The sequence below is a fragment of the Eulemur rufifrons genome, chromosome 2, assembly GCF_041146395.1.
Source record: "Eulemur rufifrons isolate Redbay chromosome 2, OSU_ERuf_1, whole genome shotgun sequence".
Taxonomy (NCBI): domain Eukaryota; kingdom Metazoa; phylum Chordata; class Mammalia; order Primates; family Lemuridae; genus Eulemur; species Eulemur rufifrons.
The window spans coordinates 60753346-60760904 of NC_090984.1; the positions used below are offsets into that span (position 1 = coordinate 60753346).

General features: G+C 52.1%; 1 protein-coding gene across 1 annotated transcript in view; it reads right to left on the bottom strand.

Annotated features, from left to right (window-relative positions):
* The window catches only part of ZFHX2 (zinc finger homeobox 2), a 28083-nt gene extending 21156 nt beyond the window's left edge, over positions 1-6927 (bottom strand). Inside the window, exon 1 of the mRNA XM_069463648.1 lies at positions 6512-6927. The gene's annotated coding sequence lies outside the window, so the exon portion shown is untranslated. The remainder of the gene's footprint in view (positions 1-6511) is intronic.
* Between the last annotated feature and the right edge of the window lie 632 nt (positions 6928-7559).

A 7559-nucleotide genomic window follows, 5' to 3' on the forward strand; every position in this document is an offset into this window, starting at 1 on the left:
TTTCCCTCTCCTGTTCCCCATTGTTCTTTTCTCTATCCGTCTTTCCGCACCTCTCTCCTCTCCCCCTTTCCCTTCTCTTTTCACGTCTCCCTCTCCTTTCCTCTCCTGCATTCCTGGGTTCCTCTTCCCTTCACTTAGCACCCTCCCTTTTCTCTCTCCTGATTTGTCCTCCACATTGCCATTTCTCCATCCTCTTTTCTGCACCCCTCCCCCGCCCTTCACTGCTGCTTTCCCTCCCCTCCCCCACATTGCCCTGTCTGGCCAAAGGACAAATCTCAAGGGGAAACCAGCAAAGACAAACAAGGAGCAGTGACTTCATTATCGTCGTTAATTTGCCACTTCAGTTCCTCCCACAAGGGTCAAATCCAGCACGGCTTGAACTCAGGACTGACACGGAGGCTGAGACCACAGCCTGGCTTTTCAGCTTTACGTGTCCTCATCGCACACAACCCCTCGTCCCCCCTCCTCCTCAGCTGTCTTCATTTCCCTGCGGGGGGTCAGGCTCCCTGTTTTCTCTCCAATTTCATTCTTAGTCCTTACAGCCAACTGCCCTCCTGTCTTTTTCATTTAAATTGCGGCCATCTCTCTGGTGCTCTCCCATCTGGAAGTCACATGTTTTTTACCTTAGGCTCCTCTATCTCTGTCATACTCTCTTTTTCTCCCCACTCCTCCCTGCCCGATCTGTCCTGAACCTTTCTTGTCCTTCCCTGCTCTTCTCTCTTCTAACCTCAAGTGCACTTCTTTCCCTAAAACACAAGGATTTATCTCTAGGTTCCACACAGCCTGAAGAAGCTGGAGGAAGAAAAGCATCCATGGCCCAAGCAGGCCAGTGATACAGAACGAAGGGAGAGATGCAGACAACTGTGATGGAGGCGAGAGGCCCATAGGTCAAGGGGAGCAGCAAAATCGAGACTACACCCATGGCCAGGAAAAGGAGGACAGAGGCACAGAGGCTGAGGCTGAGGCAAGGGGAGAGAGGGGGATCAGACAGCCAACAAAACAAGGAATGAAAAATTTGAGGATGCAAATGGCGTTTACCCCATCCGGTCCTTGGGGAAACACTATCTAACACTCCTGTCCCACCCTCTGCCCTCCTTCACTGAGAAGCCAAATGACTGGCAATTGACTCTTGACCTCTAGCCCAAGCCCAGCCCCAAAGGGAGAGGCCCAGGGTAGTTAGCTGTGACTGGAGGAGGCACTAGGGAAATATCCACACATGAAGTAAAAATGCCTGGCCCACACCCGTCCTGTCCCACCGACTGCATACCAGCTTGTTCCACAGGACCAGACCCTACATGCACCCACCTCTTCTCTCCACAGAGCGCTCTTGCACACCCTGGGCCAGGTGTGGCCTCCTAATTGCACGGGCTTGCAATGTTCCAGTGGGTGGCTCTACTGGGAATTCTGGGCCTGAACTTTACCTTTGATGTAATCCCATATTCTTGTCCAAACACAGAAGAGGGCTCTTGTTCTCTCATTTGACTTTTGGAAGAAAAAATAAGTTGAGGGGTACTGAGTTGTCTCAGTAGTAATCAGAAAAAGATGACTTCCTCCGGGTGTATGCAGCCCCCACACGAGGGTATAGCTTGGTGATGAGCATGGGTGGCGGGGGCCCCCTAAACAACTGCACATGGGGGCCCTGGTCTCCGGACTAGTTCCTTCACGAGGGGGCCACTGAGAGCCACTGGGATTACGTCAGGGGGCTGGAAGTCACCTCTGAATCTGTCACCCCTGCCTCACCAGCCTGGGGTGGAGGAGGGATGGGCAGGCAGTTCCCTGGGGCTTTCCCCAGAGAGGCAAGGGGCTCTAGGAAAGTGGGTGGTGGGATGACTGAGCTTAGTATGAGGAGCCCAAGAAGAAAGATGGAAAAATCAATGAAATGAGTTTCTAACGGTGAGGTAAAGGACCGCTGTGTCGACAGCCTGTCGCCTACTGCAAAATATGAGCTGCCCAAGCCCGTGGCGGCGGCTGACAATGCATACAGCCACCACTGTCCTCCGTTCAGGCCCCCGCCCACCCGCCAGCTGCCCTGGCCTTTATTATAGCCAGACTCTCCCCCAGGGCTCCTAGTTCCCTGTTCTTTTTCTTTCCATCTTTGCTAGATTTCTCAACACATTCAGGGGCTTTTGGGCTCTTCACCACATTAACAGGCTATACGCCCTGACTGGGTGCCTCTTTCTCCCCTATGGCATCTGTGCATTTAGACCTCTGTCTCTGCAGATTTCACTGAGAGCTGTTGTGAGCTCTGCATCTCTTGCCTCCCCCTCTTCTCCTAGATACCTCTGGACTCTTTCTACAGTGGGCAGTCAAACGTCAAGGCCATCCCTCACAGGGTCCTTTACATCAAGGTCTGGGCAGCAGTAACCTCTGCCTCCTTCTGCCTTTTGGCCCACGTGGCCAATGCTGACTTCCTTATGTCCTACTTGGGCTAGGACAGGTGTTTAGAATGGGTCTGGTATTGATTTATGAACTCTTTGTGGCCATTGTGTATATGTGGGTATGACCAATTCAATTGTGGCTTCATGATTGGGAATGGGGTGAGGATGCTTCTTCCAATTCAGATTTGCTAACCCTCTTTTTGGATACAACTCTCAACCTTTTCTGGAAACCACCTCCTTTCTACCCTCCTCCGCATCTTCGTCTTGGGCTCCTAGGACTGTTCATTGATGTTATCCTCCAATTATCTCTACAAAGACTCCCCACATTAGCCCTCATAGTCACCCTGGCTATCTCCAAGTGTTCCCCTAACTCAGTCTTTCCTCTCTGTGCCTCAGATCTGTCATTGGTTAACTCCTGTCCAGCCATTCCCTCCAGTTTCTGATTTCCCAATTTGCTCACTTATACATACTTGGGGGTGGGGGCAGGCGGTGAGAGTTAGGTGGGCAACTCTTTTCCCTAGCTTCTCCCTATCAATTCAATATTTGATCGACAGATATTTATTAAGGCTTTTCTGTGTGATAGAGACTGTGCTAGGTGCTGGGAAATAACTGGAAACTAGACAGATGCAGGCCCCCCACTCACAGGGCCACGATGACTAACCCTGAGTCTCTCGCCAGACAGCTTAGACTAAGGGACTCACTTAGTGTCCCTTTTATTCCCCCTTCTACAGCCAAAATCCACTGTGCCCTCTGGCATTTCAGAACCCTTCTCTTTTCTCTATCCCTGTGTCAGTTTATACTTTCACACAGCTCTGATCCCCTCCCCTCTGCATTTCCAGCTCTAGCGTCCATTCCTAAATCCAAAGCCAGGTTCATCTTACATTTTCAACAGCTCTCCTCCCTGCTCACAAAGCCTCTCCTTTCATGTTCTGGAACTGCTGTTTCCAGTTCTCTCCCTTCTCTGCCTGCCTTTCAGTCTTCCCATCCCGACCTCTACGCCCCAGCCTCTATACCCTGGTCATCTTGGGTCCCTTCCTCTTGCTCCTGTCAGGCTCTAGTGAACCTCAGGCACTCACAAACAAGAGTTTTCTGTGACAACTGTTGTTCTGAGCTGAGAACAGCTCCAGGGAGGCAAGGTCAAACTACCAGAGCCAGGAATCCTACAGATTTGACTCAGGGCCTGGCCCCATACATGATACAGCTCCGCTAGCAAAGCAGCAAGTTGTTCCTGTACAGGTCTCAAGGTAAAAGCAGCTGCCTCTGACATCATGGAGGGAGGCACCCTGTCAGGTTGCCAAGGCAACACCAGCAATTTATGACATCAGAGGCTTGAGGTCTTTTGGTTCTCAGGGGGCTAGGAAGATTCAAGTTCCTGTCAGCTGAAGTAAATGGGAATTCTACTTTTTCATCTCCTTGCTTGTGTTCTCCTGGCTTGGGAATGAAATGCAAAAGCCTGTGGTAGGGTAATGAGTGATTATGCCAGTGGAATGAATGTTTGTAAGGTTCTCTCTCCCTCTCTCTTCCCCAGATATCCCTGGGCTTTCTCTCTCTTTGAGGGCTTCACCCAGTGGTATTTCTGCTATGCTTTTTTTCCAATCCCTTCCTGTTCCCATCGCCCCCCTCACACTCTCTTTGCATCAGTCACGATGTGGCTGTGTCCTCCTCACACCAGAGGCATTTGTTTCCTTTGATACCTCATCCTCTCCTCTTTCCCCTACCAGCTTAAGCTCTGTGCAGCTCTGATCTGCCTCAGCACTCCTCCGTTTGCCATCCATTTACCTCCTTTGTACCATACTCTTTTCCCAACTCATTCTTCGTCAATTCCTCCCTTCCCCCGCTTTAACACTGTATTCATTTCATAGTGCTATTTCTGTTGACCTCCTCTTTAGGAATATGCTATCATTTCTCTTCCTCTTTTCTTCTGTATAGCTATTAACTCACGCTTTATTTCATTTTCCCAATTTCCCATTAATCACCCCTCGGTTCCTCCCCTGCCCCCCCATTCTGCATAGATTTTCCTCCCTTCCTTTGCAAGTCCCTCCCGTCATACATTTCTCTACCCCATGTGTTTATTGCACCGATCTCCCCTTCCTTTCTGTAATTCTGTTCGCCTCTGAAATCTTCCATCTTCTGCCCATATCTACCTCCTCCTTTTACCCTTCCAAGCTCCTGAGGTCAGGAAAAACAATGATGGGCTTAAAACCAAGGTAAACTCTCCAGATCCTTTATCCACCTTTACTAATTCTTTAGGCTGTATGAACCTGGCCTCTTGATAAGACAGCTTTTATCACACTAATAAAAACTGCCTCGTTAAGAATAGTGCTGAATCCAAATATGATAATAGCAGGGGCCCAGGAAGAAGATGAACTAAAAAGTGAAGAAAAAGCCATAGATATCTAGAATGAACTGAAGGATGGGGCCAACCAGGCAGGGTGGAGCTTAGAGTCCTAGAGAATGTCTCCTTACAAAATCAAAGTTGACGGTTAACTGACATAATGGCACTGACTGATGAAGGGGTTATAAGCCCCTGGAAGCCCATTAAATTGATTTCTTGGCCTGTTTATGTGTCTTCACAAACTATACCCCCCACCTCTCTCAGCCCCTTGCTTGCTGGTACCTTCTGCTGCTGGGGTTAAAATGCTGGGTAAGAGGATAAGGGATAAAAGAAACTCAGGGTGACCAAGGAGAAAAGGTAGGAAGAGGGCAGATTATGGGAACAAAGGTGGAGAGATCATTGGAAATGGATGAAAAAAAGGGGGTGAGACAAAATGGGGAGATGAAAAAATATACAATGGTAAAGTGGGGGAAGGGAGGAAAATTAAGTCAGCATGGAAGAGGTTTTGCGATGGGAAGCTCCTGGAAAGACAGATGATACACAGGAGACCAAGAGGTAACGTTCTGATGGGGGAGACAGGCACATGGCAAAGGGAACAGTCAACAATGCTAGGAAGTTCCAAAGCTTCCCTGATGAAGGTGGAAGAGGAGGCTGTCCTGGCCACACTGAAAGGGCACCAGAGTCTTTGGAGGGGAGACACATCTGCTCCATCCCCCTACTCTTCCAGGCCCTTGACCATGACCACCACAATCATGACTGATCAGCAAACTCCAAAGTGGCCTGAAAAGGCCAGAGATATCGGAACAGACCCTGGAGGAGAGGACATGGAGTCTTAGACGGGCAGAACAGTTGGGCAGCAAAGGTGTGACACATAGTGACAGGGACACACAAGGAGAGGATCACTCGGATAGGAAGGGTCATAAGCAGAGACAGCGACACACAGACCAAGAGATGGATGAGGTGGGGAGATGAGATGAAGAATGGCAAAAGCAAGAGGCAGAGACACATGGACAGAGACCGGAGGGGCTACAGGCGCAGCGAGAAGCGTGGTCCAGTGCTTGAAAATGATAGGGCTACTCAGGGAGAGGGGCAGACAAGAGCGGATGCAGGCGGGGGTCAGGACTAGCAAGCTTCACCTTGAATGGGGGCTGTGTGGCCTCCCCTCACCTACTCGCACCTTTCCAAAAAAAAAAAAAAAAAAAAAAAAAGCTCAACTTCAGAGAAAACGAACGAGGACTGAAGACTAAGGGTATCCGCGTCCCCTCCCACCCCACGCCCCAGCGGGCTAGCCCATCCGTCAGCCAGCCGGCCGCAGTTCTTCCCCCATCCCGCAGCCGGCGGGGGGCCGCCGAGACCCTGGCCCCTCCAGGCTGACAGCTCCGAGCTCTCGCACTCACCAGGCCTCCCCTTCCCTCCGGGACCCCCGCTCCCCGCACAGCTCCGCGCGGTCCGTCTAGGCTTTCGTTACCCTCCGTCTGTCCGGCCGGCCCCTGCCTTTCCTTCCCGGTCTCTCCCTCCACCCCTGCGTCTCTCTCTCTCCCTCATCCCCGCTTGCACGCCCTCTTCCTCCCACACCCCTTCCCCCCTTCTCCCCGAGTTCTCGGTCTGTCTGTCCGTCAGTCTGTCCGTCTCCCCTCCCCCAGCCCCTTCCCGTCCCTCTCCGTCCCCTCCAGCGGCAGTCTCCGAGCGCCTCCTCTCCCCTCCGTCTCGAGCTTCCAAAGAGCAAGGAAGGGAAGAAGAGAGAGAGGGAGAGGAGAAAAAAAACCAACCCAGCAGCATCGGAAATCGATGCACTTACACCTCAGCTGGAAGCAGGGACGGGAGTCGAACCGCGGCCGCCGAGCAGCGCGAGGCGGGGAGGGGAGGGGGCGGCTCTTGGAAGGGACTTCTCCGATGTGTTGATTCCTTTTTTTCCCCCTCCTCCTCCCTCCCTCCAGCGCTCGCTCCGGGGCGTCAGGGACGGAGATGGAAAAAATAAATAAATAAATTCACGGCGGTGAGGGAAGTGAAGGAAAATAATCAATGCTATTTGGCTGCGGCTGAAGTGTTTTCCCGGCTTCGTGAGGGGGTTTCCATTGATTCACCCTGGGCACTCGCTCGCTCCCTGCCTCCACCTCCTCCTCCTCCTCGCCCTCCTCCTCCTCCTCCTCCTGCTCGCCCTCACTCCTCCGCCTCATTCACTGGCTGGAGCCGAGGCGTCCCACACAATGGAATAATCAATACCCAGGCGCCCGGGGCGGCCCCACTGAGCAGGTGCAGCGGCCCGCCCGCCGCGGCGCATGCCGGGAGTTGTAGTCTGTCCGCCCCCGCCCTCCGGCCCGCGAGCGCTGTCAGCCCGCCCAGGGGGACCCAGGGTCGGGACTGGGGTTCCAGGGCAGGCTCGCCAGCCTACCCGGCTGTTTCCTGCTCTGGCACTACGTCCAAGCGGGTGCCTGCAGAGAGGGCAGTTCACGTTAAACTATTTCCCGTCTCCTCCTCTTCATCTTGCCTACAGAAGTCATACATGTGTTTTGTTGGCGTTTTGTTTTAAATCAGCTCGAGAGCAAGCCCTGGCTTCTACCAGCTTGCCAGAGCCGCCTGAGGCCCATCTCTCTTTTTTCACTACCTTCTTCCTGACCTCTTATTACTCCTCCCTTCCGTTTGGGTACTAGAACCTTCTCTTCTACAGCAATTACTCTGAAGTCTCTGAGAGCTTCTGTCTCCTCCATACAGTCATACAGTCCCCTGTATGAGTTGGGTAGGGGGAGGGGAAGTTCTGGCTCCTCCTCCTCCTTATCTTCAGTTTATCAGCTTATAAGTGCTCCTATATTCTAATAACAATAATTCCTAAGATCTACTGAGTGTAC